The sequence below is a fragment of the Metopolophium dirhodum genome, chromosome 7, assembly GCF_019925205.1.
Source record: "Metopolophium dirhodum isolate CAU chromosome 7, ASM1992520v1, whole genome shotgun sequence".
NCBI lineage: Eukaryota > Metazoa > Arthropoda > Insecta > Hemiptera > Aphididae > Metopolophium > Metopolophium dirhodum.
In genome coordinates, this window is record NC_083566.1 from 1,009,246 (window position 1) to 1,023,319 (window position 14,074).

Genomic DNA, 14,074 nt, shown 5'->3' on the forward strand with positions numbered 1-14,074 from the left:
CTGCAACATTCCGGATTAAATATATTCATCTCTCAATTCTCTCTCCGATTTGGCCAAAACACTTAACTACCAATTCCATCATCATCTGAAAACTCATAAAAGTCGACGAGATAACATTTCTAAAACGCGTAAAGGGCGTGTATGCATTTCACGTAAGACACCATTCATTATTTCAGAAAACAATAAAGTTTTTGAAAATATCTCTTTCACACAATTTTAAGTCGTTTCAAAACAACATTTTCGGAAAAAATTAAATTTTACACCGGCGTTTCGGCGCATTTATCAATGATAATATCAAATAAAAACAAAAGATAGAGCTGGAATTGTTGACTACCTCGAGATTCCCTGGATTCGCGTGTATTTTATCGACCACGGCGGTGGTCCCAACAATAATTGACCAATCAAATCGACGAATAAAAAATAATATGCGAGCCGTCCTCCTCTATAAATATTACGGTCTTAAGCATCGACAAGGTTTCGTTTGATTTACGTTCGGAAGCGCGCGCACATTTGACCTGTATATACATAATGCACTTTCGCAACAGGATTACCGACTTTTCGCAATCACCCGCCGCAGGGCGTAAGTTCTTTGTGAGATTCGTTCCACAAGAGTCAGTATAAAAATGATAGGTACCCACAATAGGTGTTACGCCTACCAACGTGAGTTTATTGGTTGTTGCCTTGTTGGACATAAAACACTACATTTATTATCGCGCAGGCTCAATGTATATAGCGTTTGAAGTCGGAAACATATTGTTTTTATCATCCGTAAAATGTTGAAATTAGTAAAGTTTTCTCTTCCGAACACACAACTGCTAAATTATAGTGTCCTAAGTATTAATATAATACACAACTACACTATAGTCCCTCTGATTTAGAACAGTCGTCGTTATGCGTCATGATGGGTATCATCGTGTGATACAAATAATGGTATACGTAATATTATATTGTTCACGTTTGATTACGTTAATTGTATATGGTTTAGGTAATAGTAACTAATTATTCTGAGTATTTTTTATTTTTTGATAAATTTACAAGCTTTATTATAATATTAAAACTACCTAGCGAGTACGCTTTGATTTTTGTATTGATAGTTCATAGCACAAGTTTAAACACGTTAACAAGTAATGATGACTGGTGAGCTACACTACCTACTAATTAAAATTGCATTTATAATATTTTCTCAAGTGATCTTCCATGGGTAGTGTGCACAATAAATTTTACTATTCACTAAAAATATTGTATTTCCTGTCTTGTATTTGACTCGTGGATCCTCGACTCTCTGGGTCAGCATAATGCGTGTATTATTATAATAACCGTGAGGCGTGCAATACACGTTCTATATCGGTGATATAATATTAATAATAATTAATGACGTTCCGCGTCAACCCTTTAGTAGGAATGGGCGGAAAAGCCGTTCGGCGAAGTGTAGGGAAATCGCTCGTCACGCCGGACATGCAGTCATTGGTACATTCGTGGACGGTCGGATTGCTACGTCATCAGTCGCCCGACTGGAGCAAAACGGAAAACGGTCATCCGGTCCAGTAAGTTCGAAACATTTCCTACATTTAATAATATGTGCGTATGTACCTAACACGATCCCGGCGTATATTTGCCCACCCGCGACGAATAACGCACATCCGGTATATTTAGGTATGCAGTGAGCTGCAGTATCCATGTACCTAACTTTACTGCACTTTCGACGTTGTTTATGCTTGTACAAATTATAATATATAGTTTGACGATTATACGTGCGTATGACTTTACAATTAAATATAATATATATATACATTATACATATTATTTGTTAACGGGCGATCTAATATTAACTACCAATGTTATGAAAAATAACAAACTTTTCGATAAAAATAAAATGTATAGGTACCTACTATATATATTATATATTTGTCAATACTAATACGAGCCTATATTTAAAAAAATTATTTATTTATTAAATTATGGCTTTGTATAATACAACATATTTTCACAGTTTCACTATAGGTATACCTATAGCTATACTATAGCTATACTATAGGTATACCCAGGTTTATAAACCTGTAGGTCACTAAACTTTAAAGTCTACAACACCAAGTCATAACAATCTAAAACTTTACTTTAGGGCAGGTATCGACAATTAGTAACGAAGACATTTGCTTGAAAAAAATATTGTTGAGGTCCAGAAAACCTTATTTGTTTAACAAGTTATTCTGGGCCCACACGGAAATAACAATTTAAAAAAAAAATAAGCATTAAACTAAGTATTTTTGCTCTTCTATTTATTTATGCGTGATTTTGATTTGGACCGTTGGCCTATATTTGCGACCTATATAATTATATATAGTATATATTATAAAACAATTATTTTTAAAAGGTTATTAATTTACTGTGATGACATAATAATCTATATGACTTTATATATGTATATATTAATCTTATCGCTACTAAACCCGGAGTGCTCCGTTGCACAATATAATTATTATTTTTCTGAAAATATATACCTTTATCAACCTATCCAAGCCTATCCGAAAACTCAAGACAAATTTTAATTTGTAGTCCTCATCAACATATAAGACAGTGCAATATCCCAAAATATTGTAAATTTTAACATACGGAACGTGAAGGATTTTGACATTTTGTGTAAGATTTCCCGGTTTTATGGGAAAATGGGAAATACAGGAGTCATAGATTTATTTTTAATCAATTTTCAACTTTAAAAATGGCGTTGTCAAAACATAGTCATAACAACCATACGAGTATTGCGCTACTCGATATTTTTCCTCTATAAAGAAAATCTATATATTTTTGTTAATAATAGTAACCATGACAACGATAACCTTACGAAAATTTGCCTCACAGTCAGAAAGAAAAATATCTCGCATCCAGTGCAAAAAAAACATTATATATTTTATTATGTTAAAAATAATTGTATGATAACGATGTCTATCACGTCGGTTCTTAACACTTTATAATTTATAATATGTATATGATAATACCGAGGTTCAAAGTGACGAATTATTTTAAATGTCCACCGCAAACATTAGACGGTCACACAACTTTGTTTATTACATATAATATTGACCCCATTGCCTACGTCTGTTGATTTTTATGCTACACACACATATTATTATTATTATTACATACTTGTACAATAATATTACATATTATTATATTATATTGCTATGTATACGCGCTTATAATGTAGGTTGCTTGCAATAAATCATATATATATATTAAGTATAAGTATATATGTATGTATAATTGTTGTATGTGTGTATCGTGTATGTGTATGTACAGGTATAGCCGTATAGGAAACAACGATTAACCAGTACATAAAATCGGAGTGCACACGATCTTTTTCTCTTTTCTATACCCGGTCAACAAATTTAGTTATAAAAGTACAAATGATACCTAATAATACTAATGGGCAATAAATGAATGGGTTTGACGAGGCTTTATTGTTTACGACAACGATGGACGCGGTACAAACTCATACATCGGATATTATACTTACTATAAATCACGGCCACAATAGAAACGTCATACGTCAATATTGTTTTATTCTCTTTTTTTTTCTTTCTAATACATCGCGATTTTCAAGTAAACTTTATGGAATACTAAAAACTTCTCTTTAGAGTTCTTAAGACTATATACGTCTGTGGATAAAATAGTGTCTTTATATGTAGTTCATCGGAGCGTCGTAGTTGTTGCTATAATAATATATAATAGGCAATATATGCCTTATATTACGTGCTCGGCAGAAATAAGCCGTTTTTTGACAATATTATCTCGTCCGTTTCAGCGCGATATTATATACGATGATGATAATAATAACGAGTACTTCTTACATGTAATAAATTATAATACCACTATCAGGTTTAGGTTTAATTTAGGTATATTTTAGCCATTTAGGTATATAATTTAGGTGTAACCCTACACGTTGGTTGAACAGTAATTTTATTGTAACAGCATGCATTATAGATATTATTATAGTTTTACGTTTTGAGAGAGCGCTAAAGTAATTTTCAATGACACGAATATTGTTCTTAGACGAATAATTTTAGATAAAATGTAATAATAACTGTAGTAAATCCGCCGAATGATGCGACTAGCAAAATATTATTATGACCTCTCTAACCTTGAATACTCTTTGTCTCTTTACTAAAAACTGTACCTTGAGCAGCAGCCCGAAATGTATGTAAAATAAAATAATCTATACGACTATTATACTAATATATTATGCTGTAGAGTTTGTTTGTTTGAACGCGCTAATCTCAGGAACTACTGGTTCGAATTGAAAAATAATTTTTTTGTTGGATAGTCCATTCATCGAGAAATGCCGCAGGCTATACAACACCACGTTACGACAAATTAATAGAAGCTTGGGGAAGTGCTCAAACAGGGATTTTGAGATTTACGGTGGGAATGTTTGTTTATATAAATGGTCGCTATTGGTTATAGAAGAAATAATTAATAGATAAAGTATTTATTTATTATTGGTTGGTAACATTTTAAAAGGGTTTACATTACTACTTTTAAACATTTAAAAGGGTTAAATAAAAATAAGTTTTGAAAAAGGCTTACATTTTTCGAAAGAATCAAAATTTTTAATTTTTAGTTTATACTTTTTAAAAAGGATTAAATTTACTTATTTTTATCAAAGTTGTATACCATTCAAAACGACAAACTTGGTATAACTTTGATACTTTAGAATTAATTCATACACTTACGTACAAACAGCACGATCTACCGCAGGTAGATTGTCTACCTGATAATATATACTGCTGCGAATCAGAATTTTTATTCCGGGCAACAGAAAAGTTAAGATAAATCTAAAACATCATACACCAAATATTAAATAACGCATTGAACAAAGTTTCAGCAATATAAACGTTTGGACAATTTAACGGGTAACGAAGTACACGGGATCAGCTAGTATAAAATAAAACAAGACGTTTCTTAAAATACTAAAACGTAAGTATATTATTACATATTAAGTGTATAATACATATTATTATATTAAGTTATTATTATTATTATATTAACTGTAACACGATCCCGGCAACTGTGATAATATTATTATAGGTACATCACTTGACCGATGCAGTTTGTTATGATCGTATAGGTATACGTTCCCTCTACGTATAATATTCGAAAACATACTTTCAATGCGACATAAATCAACGTTAATGCGTATACGGTCGGGGACACCCATGGGCGTTATGTTGGCGTCTCAAGACAATATTCAGCTAACGCCGCCTCGTATTCACAATGACCCGCCTCGGAAAAGCAGTTATTCTCTGTCGTCGGACGTCTGCTTTGACAACCGTCAGACGACCGGTAGACGCGATTGATAGGAGATGAATTTTTTTCGTCGGTAATTTTTTTTTTCTTCCCCGCAGTAGGCGTATTTCCAATTACATTTGACTATTATAATATATACACGCAGACCGTGACATTTTTTTTTTATAATAGACAAACACGGTATAAGTGGTAGGTATATATATACACTTCATAGTAATTGATGAATATATAATAATATATTATAATGTATCATTGGCCGTACACCTATAATAATACTATAATATATCATAATATAAAGATAACTATGACGCGTATTGTACCGGATTTTTTTCCCTATCCAACACTACTTTAATTATCCTTTGTGATTTATTTTATTACGGGCAGGAAACAGAAATTTGCACACTGAAATACGACTATTTTTTTATTTTATATTTTTAAACGATATTAATACGTATACTGAAAATATACAATTAATGCATATTTCAGACTACTTTAAAATTCGCATTTAAGTAATTTGAAGCTACTCGTTATAATAATTATTCATAGAGCATATTATACACGTATGATTATTTATAGGTACATAAATATTGTGTATGACAAAGTTCGCATAAACGCCATAAATATCCTAAGTATGCAGATAATTAAAAAAAAAATATTCCGTGGAATAAACTATGCGTACTAATAAACTATTGTTAAATGGACCATAACTTATGATATACAAATCGTTAATATAAGTGTAAAATAGTTTAAGCAGCGATATGCATACTTATATATTTTGTGTAAGTAGGTAGGTATATCTACGTAGTATATTACAAAGATATTTCAATAATTATTATATTGTACAACTATATAATACAAATAATTTCGTATCCTTGTAATTGCCGCTATCACCTATCATTACCAATAATTAATAAAAGTTAAAACTAATTTAAAATTTAATTTGTAAAGTTTTTTTCGTGTAATTACCATTATAAAACCTACAGCAAAATATTTGTGCCGTTTTGAAGTTTGTTAGGTTAAGTGGTTCAACTATGGACGCATAAAATTACTTGAAAATTTGTGCATTCTCAATTTGGAAACGAACGGTACAATCGTCGCCACTAGGCCAAAAAATAACTTAAAAATTAAATAGGTACACCAGATGTTCATATAAAACCCCAGTCTGCCCTTGCAGCTCACATTGGACACAATTTGGTATACTACAGTCTGAATTTTTAATATTATTTTGGCTTTGAGTATACTGTATATGTATATTTTTAGAATAAAATACAATTCAAAATTTATTTTTATAATATTCGCTCGTTCATCATCGAAAACGAGTGCACATTTAAAACCGTAGGAAAAAGTAATACAACACCACAGTATTATAACTCGTTCCTATATACTCGCCCCTTCACTGCTCGTCCAAGTAAACTTTAAAGTTCCTCATCGGGCCACAAGGTCTCGAGTTCCTTTTTCTGTACCTCTCCACTGTACCAATTAGGCTAAAAACAAACCAATTGACCGCATGATGCGGTTGGCTAACGAGGACCCCTCCTTTCTCAGTTTACCTTAATATTCTGTTATTTTTGTACATTTGTTGTATGTAATAATTTTACTTGTGTCCTAATTATTTTAGTTTATATTTACTGTGCCTGTAATTCTGCTGTATTTTTTTAGGCCATCACCCCTTGTATATGTTAGCTATCTTATTTTACTGAATTATTGTTATGTACTGTACTAAATAAGGAATTTTTATTCCGTGAATTAATTAATTAATAAATATATAGTTAAGACAAACTGTCCTAAATTATTATGTTTTGAGCTCAAATAATTCACAGGTCTATAAAAATTAAAAACCCAAAATCACACCACAAAACCATCTCACTGTTGGATGTTATAGCTGGTACAGGCCTGTCGCGAATCGAGGGAAAGGGGAGGGATTCCCCCGGACTCAGCATTTTTAAGAGGGCCCGGATATTTGGGACTACTCAATTTGTTGAGCTAAAGAAACAATTAAAAATAAGTAGGTATTTTATAACATTTATTTTACTCCTTACGGTCACTTGACGAAGTTAATGATATAGGTGGTCAAAAATAGTGGGCCCAACGCATTACCCCCGGTCATGATAGTTTCTCTCTTCACGCCCCTGATTAGGTATAAGGTATATAACTATTATTTAACAATAATAGGTACTGTATACCACGTACGCACACGATTTGCTGTGCATACATATATAAGGCTATCATATTATAATAACATAATATGAAAGTATATATTGGACTGAATTAAAAAAAAAAAAAAAAATTTCCAAAAAAAAACTCTGTGCGCGCGCGCGCTCTGCAGAATCTACAAAAGCCTCGTTATAAAACATACATTCGCCAGTAAGTTGTTTTACTATTATAATAATAATAACAATAATATCGATATTCCAAAGCCGGGCGGAGGACGCGGATCTTGTATTATTCACAAAATGCACACGCGTATGTAATAATAATAATATATTAATAAATTATATATTATTATTATACATATTATTATAATGTGAACGGCGGACGAGCGTTATTATTTTTCGATCGGCTCATTATATGCATATTATATAGACGCGTTTCAAATAATAATAATAATAATAATAATAATAATAACAATAATATGCAAAACTCTGGCGGCGGTCAAATAGATGGCCGGACGAGATAGCCGCGCCAGCACGGACGACGCGGAGAAACGCGCCGCGCATATAGTCGTATCGTAATCATATAAGCGCTTACCCATAATATACATACCTATTGTATATATATATATATATTATGTATATAGATATGTATATATATATAACGAAGGTGCCCGTATTATGTATATAATAAAGGTGCCTATACGGCCCCATTATAATATGCGTAAAGTCGGTGCACGTCAATTTGTACGCGTACATGTGTCCCTGTCCGGCTCGCACCATTTCCACGGTTCGTTTGAATCGGCAAATGTATAGTAAAAAATACATACCCATTGGGCGATGGTGGGCGATGGGAGGGGAGGTGAGGGGAGGTAGTATTATGTATAGTGGCACTGCAGCCGCGCCGATGTGGCTACCGCGACCGCGACACTGGTCACATAGATCACTCACCGCCGACTGCTGCAGCAGTAAGCGATATTCTATCACGAACCACGTATTATATACCTATAATAATAATAATAATAATAATACAATATAATTATATATATATGTACACGAATGTATATCGTTTGCCGTAAGATACTGGTTTCTCCGTTGCGTACACAGTAATATTATTATAATTGGATGGCGTCGCGGCTGCAGAAGTCGACATTTTTCATTGCGGACGTTCTTTTTTTTTTATTTACCTATACAACACTGTCCTGCTGCTGCACTCCCGCTATCATAGGCATACATTATTAAAATTGGCTAAATTACGCTACATAACAGGCGTGTGGTATTCTATGGTTTACCCGAAGAACGTGGCAAGTTCCTATACCCGATTTGCCGACAGATTACATCAAATCATCCATCGCACAAAACATATAACGTTATATGCGATGTGACGAAATCGTCGAGACTACGTCATTCCATCCACTAATGAACAAAAAACAATAAAGAAAAATACGAAATAATGGGTCTTTCGCCGTCATACTTAAACTGCAGACGATAGAAAGTTGTCATTACAAGATCCAGAACAGGACGCAACTTCTCTACTCACTCTTTTCTCATCAGCAAAAATCCCCCACCCGTATGCGACAAATGTCAAGTTGACGCTGTCTGTCCAACATATCGTTCAAGATTGCACGAAATACCGGGATATACGGACAAATCTCTCTACATACCGCCGAACATGGAAGGACCGCTTGATGAAAACAACACCACAAAAATCATGAAATTCCTCTCAAAGACTATTATTTTATATTAAATAACTTCTAACATTCTAAAAATATTTCTTATCATTAAAATATAATTTATCCTATAGTCATTAAGTTGTAACATAAATATTTTAACTTCCTATCATTTACATAAAATAATATTTATTTTTGAATTGTACTCTAGGCTAATATAAAAAAATATACATAAATCTAAAAATGTATTTATTTATCTTATAGAATATAGAGTATAGAGTAATATTGTTATAATTGGACGGCGTCGGCTGTAGTCCACCAGTTTCATTGTGGAAGTTCTTTTATATTTAACTACAACTGTCCTGCTGCACTCCTGCTATTATAGGTAGGTATATATTATTAAAATAAGCGCGATTGGACGTGAGCCGTGAGGTAAGTACTCTTTTTTTTTATTGAGGTAAGGTTTCAACATCTATGGTCATTAGCCTGAAGGTTAGTTTAGTACTTTTTAACTTTGGGGGAGAGCACGGTTGGTTAGAACTTAGAATATGTGTATATAGTATATGTGGCGAGGAGTTGTCACTAAATCCCGGGTGGTCATCCATCCGGGAACTAGTGACACCGGCTGACGCTTGACTTCAGAACACGTTTGGGACTAGAGCCAACCACCGGCGTCACACCAGGCCCTGATAGGTACCCTTCTTTATCAAAAAAATGTGACACATTTTTGCGCGCCGCCGTAAAAATATAATAATGATTATTCACACATATAATAGAGGAGATTTAGGGTAAAGCGGATAGCTGGGCAAAGTGATTAATGTTAGTAACTTTTTGAATATTGAGACTTAAATATAATTGAGCAATGAGCATAATATAAGACATAATAATATACAACATAATATAGGAAAATATTATTTATATATAAGAGCAGACTCGTCAATGCAGGGATAATGAAAAGAGATATCAGTCGTCAATCGTTTAGATTCGTCAAAAAAGTGGGTCTTTTCAAAACTAGTACGAATTCTTAAAAAAATAACAAAATCATAGCACGCTACTCGATATTATTTTTCCTCTACAAAGAAAATCTTTATGAATTATAAATATGTTTTTGTTAATAAATATAACCATGGCAACGAAAACTTGGCGAAAAATCGGCCAGAAACATTTTATTGTGTATCCACTATCCAGCCCAAAAACATATTAATGTTTTAAACATTATAACTATTTTTAATAATATATATAAATGAACTGTTTTAAATTAAGTGTATAATGTTAATAATTATACTAAATTTATGTATTTATTAAACGCAATTTCCAATATCATGTATAATAAAGAAAAAATCAATCCGGGCAAAGCGAAGATGATATTTTATTTGGTGATGATAATTTTGTATTTTGGTTATATTTTACTTTACATTATTTATCATATTGTTTATATATTTTATTTTATTAAGATGGTTAGAGGTATTTTGTTTTAATTTTACGATTAAAAGTAATTTATATTTTATAACGAAGAATTTTATGTTTCGGGGGACGGAGTGGCTGGGCAGACTAAGGCGTCGGCTGCGACGCAGCCGACCCGAGTTCGACACTTCGGTCGCGGGGTTAGTCACGGTGTCCGGAGAACAAGTGCCACCCGGGCATGGCAGATACCTACGGGTGCCCACATTAAAAATTCTGCCGAAACAAACACACGCATGTAAACAAATCTACAGTACCCTCCACTACAGTACCACAGGCTAATAACCTATAGTAGTTGGAGCCTTAACCCTAATAAAAAAAAAATTTTATGTTTCATGATTATAAGAAATTGAATATTTTATTTAAAAATGTTGTTTTTTACAATGAGTTAATTTATTAGTTTGTTTGCATTAATATTGTTTAGATAATAATAATATAGAGAGGAAACATTTGGATGTTTGTAACGAATAAACTCAAAAACCACTCGATTTCAAAAATTCTTTCCCCATTAGAATGCTACATTATCCCTGAGTAACTTAAGCAGTAAGCTATATTTATTACTAGAAAAAAATAAGAATCCCTACTATAACTTCATTAATGTCCCTTTTTTTGTATGTATCAATCAGCCTCTTTTTTGTATGTACGCGTATATCTCTAAAAGTAATCAATAGATTTTAATACGGTTTTGACTAATAGATCGGCTGAGTCACGGTGAAAGTTTTAATGTATAATTTGTATTGGAAAAATTAATTTGGTGGTCAAAAATAATAACAATAATATCTATATGTATATATAAAAATGAATGTTTGTCTGTATGTCCTTTGTGCATTCCTAAATGATGAACTTTTTTGTATGCGTTAAAATAGTTCCCTGGATGATTCACAATTGGACAGTCTAGGTCCAACCCAGGAGATACTCAAACAGGGATTTTGAGATTTAAGATGGAAATTTTTGTTTGTAAATGGTTATAGGAGAAATAATAATTAGTACAAACAAGTATTTTATTTGTATATCGGTTGCCATTGGTTAATCGGGCATGCATGCATACGATCGAATTTTCGCTCAATGCTTACTTGATATGCTGTCGCACATTGTCCGCGATCCGACAGGGTACCACTATAATGCTGTACAGTGGTTGTCGACTGATGAGTATGCCATTGTAATGGGTGTGTTAGAATTGATTTCAATGATAAATCAATGCATACGAAAAACGATTCTTAGCGGAGACCGTGTGTTATCCAAATATTAGTTATGAAAAGAAAAACTTTTATGAAGTTCTAGCTGAAAAATAATTTACAAATTATTGGGTTTTGGATGAATTTTGTCAACATTTGAACTTTAAATGCATATAAAAGTAATCATTTTTGAACTCCTATTAAAGCCACTTATGAGTGCCTTCGGAATAAATTTTCAAGCTTTTTAAGTAAAAAAATCTTATCGACAATAATATTAAAAATTTTTAAAATTTAAAAATTTCTCATGGCAATAAATAACTCAAAAAAGGTGAAAATATTTTGAAAATGTTACCCTTTTTTATGTTCATTTTTATCATAGAACCCCTAATTTATTTTTAGCTTTTAAATTTTGTATTTAGCTTTCAACAATAAGTTATTACAGCTCGAAAATTAAAACCCATATACTTTGTTCCAATGGTCATTTTTAGCGTAATTTTATGTAAGAATTTTTTGCAATAAAAATAATAATAATTTCATAAAATAATAATGTGTATACTTTAATACTTATTACTTACCGTATTTTTATTTTTGTAATTAAAACGTAAGCTTTTATTCGACACTGTTGATACACATTATTAAATAAAATAAATCTATTTATTACATAAAATATAAAAATTACATAATAAACAAAGAGATTTATCAACCTTCTAAAAGCGAAGCTTGTGTTGAAGTTAGAGAGCGACAATATTTTACTTACAAATAATAAATTAAATAATATGAATACAAATAAAAACTAGAATCATACATAACAGAACACACAATAACTACTTGTAAGAATATTATATGACTATCAGACTATCCTATAAGTAAGATATTAACCAGTTATTAATAGTTATTTTAACATTTTTCTGTTTGTTAATTATATTCTTTTCAATAATAACAGGCATTAAATTAAAATAGATAGGACCCAGGTAGTCCACGAATTTTTGACCAAAAGATTTTTTTAAATATATCACTTTAACATTGTAAATGTTCCCTTTTTGCTTTTTTATTATTTTTATTTCTCCAATTATCTATATTTTTACCTACCCATAAAATAGCAGTTTTTTTAAATAGTAAATCCACAGGTAATACATTAAATAATTTAAAGTTTTAACTTGTTGATCCTTCAAGAGTATATTTCTGCAGACATATTCGAACAATTTGTCTTTGTTGGATTAATAAAGGTTTTTGAGCATTAGCAAATAGGTCTCCTCAAATAAGGAGACCATATTGCAAAAATGATTGATATTATGCAAGATATACTGTTCGAACAACTTGTATTGGTACTATCATTCGCAATTTATAAAAATTATAACTTATAGTACGTAAACGCATTACTAAATTATTCACATTCAGATTCCATCTTAAATTCTTATCAAAAATTAAACCTAAATAATCATTTAATATTTTAATCCAAAAAAAAATGTTAAAATAAAAATAATAATAATTTCATATAATAAGAATGTATATACATATTGTATATTATGTATATTTATATTATACTGTATTATATTTAATTTAAAAAATATTTTAAATAACAAACAGGATTTCTAAATTTTAATGTTAATGAGAGTTTAACGGAACCCTGAAGTAATCTCGGAACACAGTTTAAGAAATGCTTGTTCTAGAAATCATGTTCGTAAAAGCATTTAAAATGAGAGGTTCTTCTAATCTGGCCCATTAGCTCAGTTGGTTAGAGCGTCGTGCTAATAACGCGAAGGTCGTGGGTTCGATCCCCCCATGGGCCAACATTTTTTTAGTAAATCCTCATCCAATGTTTTACGGTTGTTTAAAAGTTTAAATATTATAAGTCAACATTTTAACTTGATTGAATAAATTAAATTTTTTAATATTAAATTCTCAATCATCATAATATTATGTTGTAAAATATTATGATTATTAATTTCCATTGCATATTATTCGTCATTCGTTTATGGTACGTAAATAATTTAATGTAATATTATACACCGTATTACAGTGTTGTATGTTACCGTCAACGCTATCTATGTCAGCCCCGAGTACAACCTGTTGCTCAGTGAACTTGTCCACCAGATACAGCTAGAGTATATTATAAATATTTATAATAAGTTACTAACTTTTAGTCAACATTGTTTATTTTCATAATATAATATTGTTTAATATTCTTCTAAGTAATATAATTGACATATTAACTGAATTTTATATATCAATATTATAACCTCGTCATGGTAATAATAAATCATTTTTTCAATAGATAATACATCACAATAATGATTTACACGACAAGTCCAGAAGT

At 31.3% G+C, this 14,074-nt stretch overlaps 1 non-coding gene across 1 annotated transcript; it reads left to right on the forward strand.

Annotated features, from left to right (window-relative positions):
• Positions 1 to 13,473: 13,473 nt before the first annotated feature.
• Trnai-aau (transfer RNA isoleucine (anticodon AAU)) lies at positions 13,474 to 13,547 on the forward strand. Its single transcript has one exon. It is a non-coding gene; the product is annotated as a tRNA-Ile (tRNA).
• Positions 13,548 to 14,074: the final 527 nt, after the last annotated feature.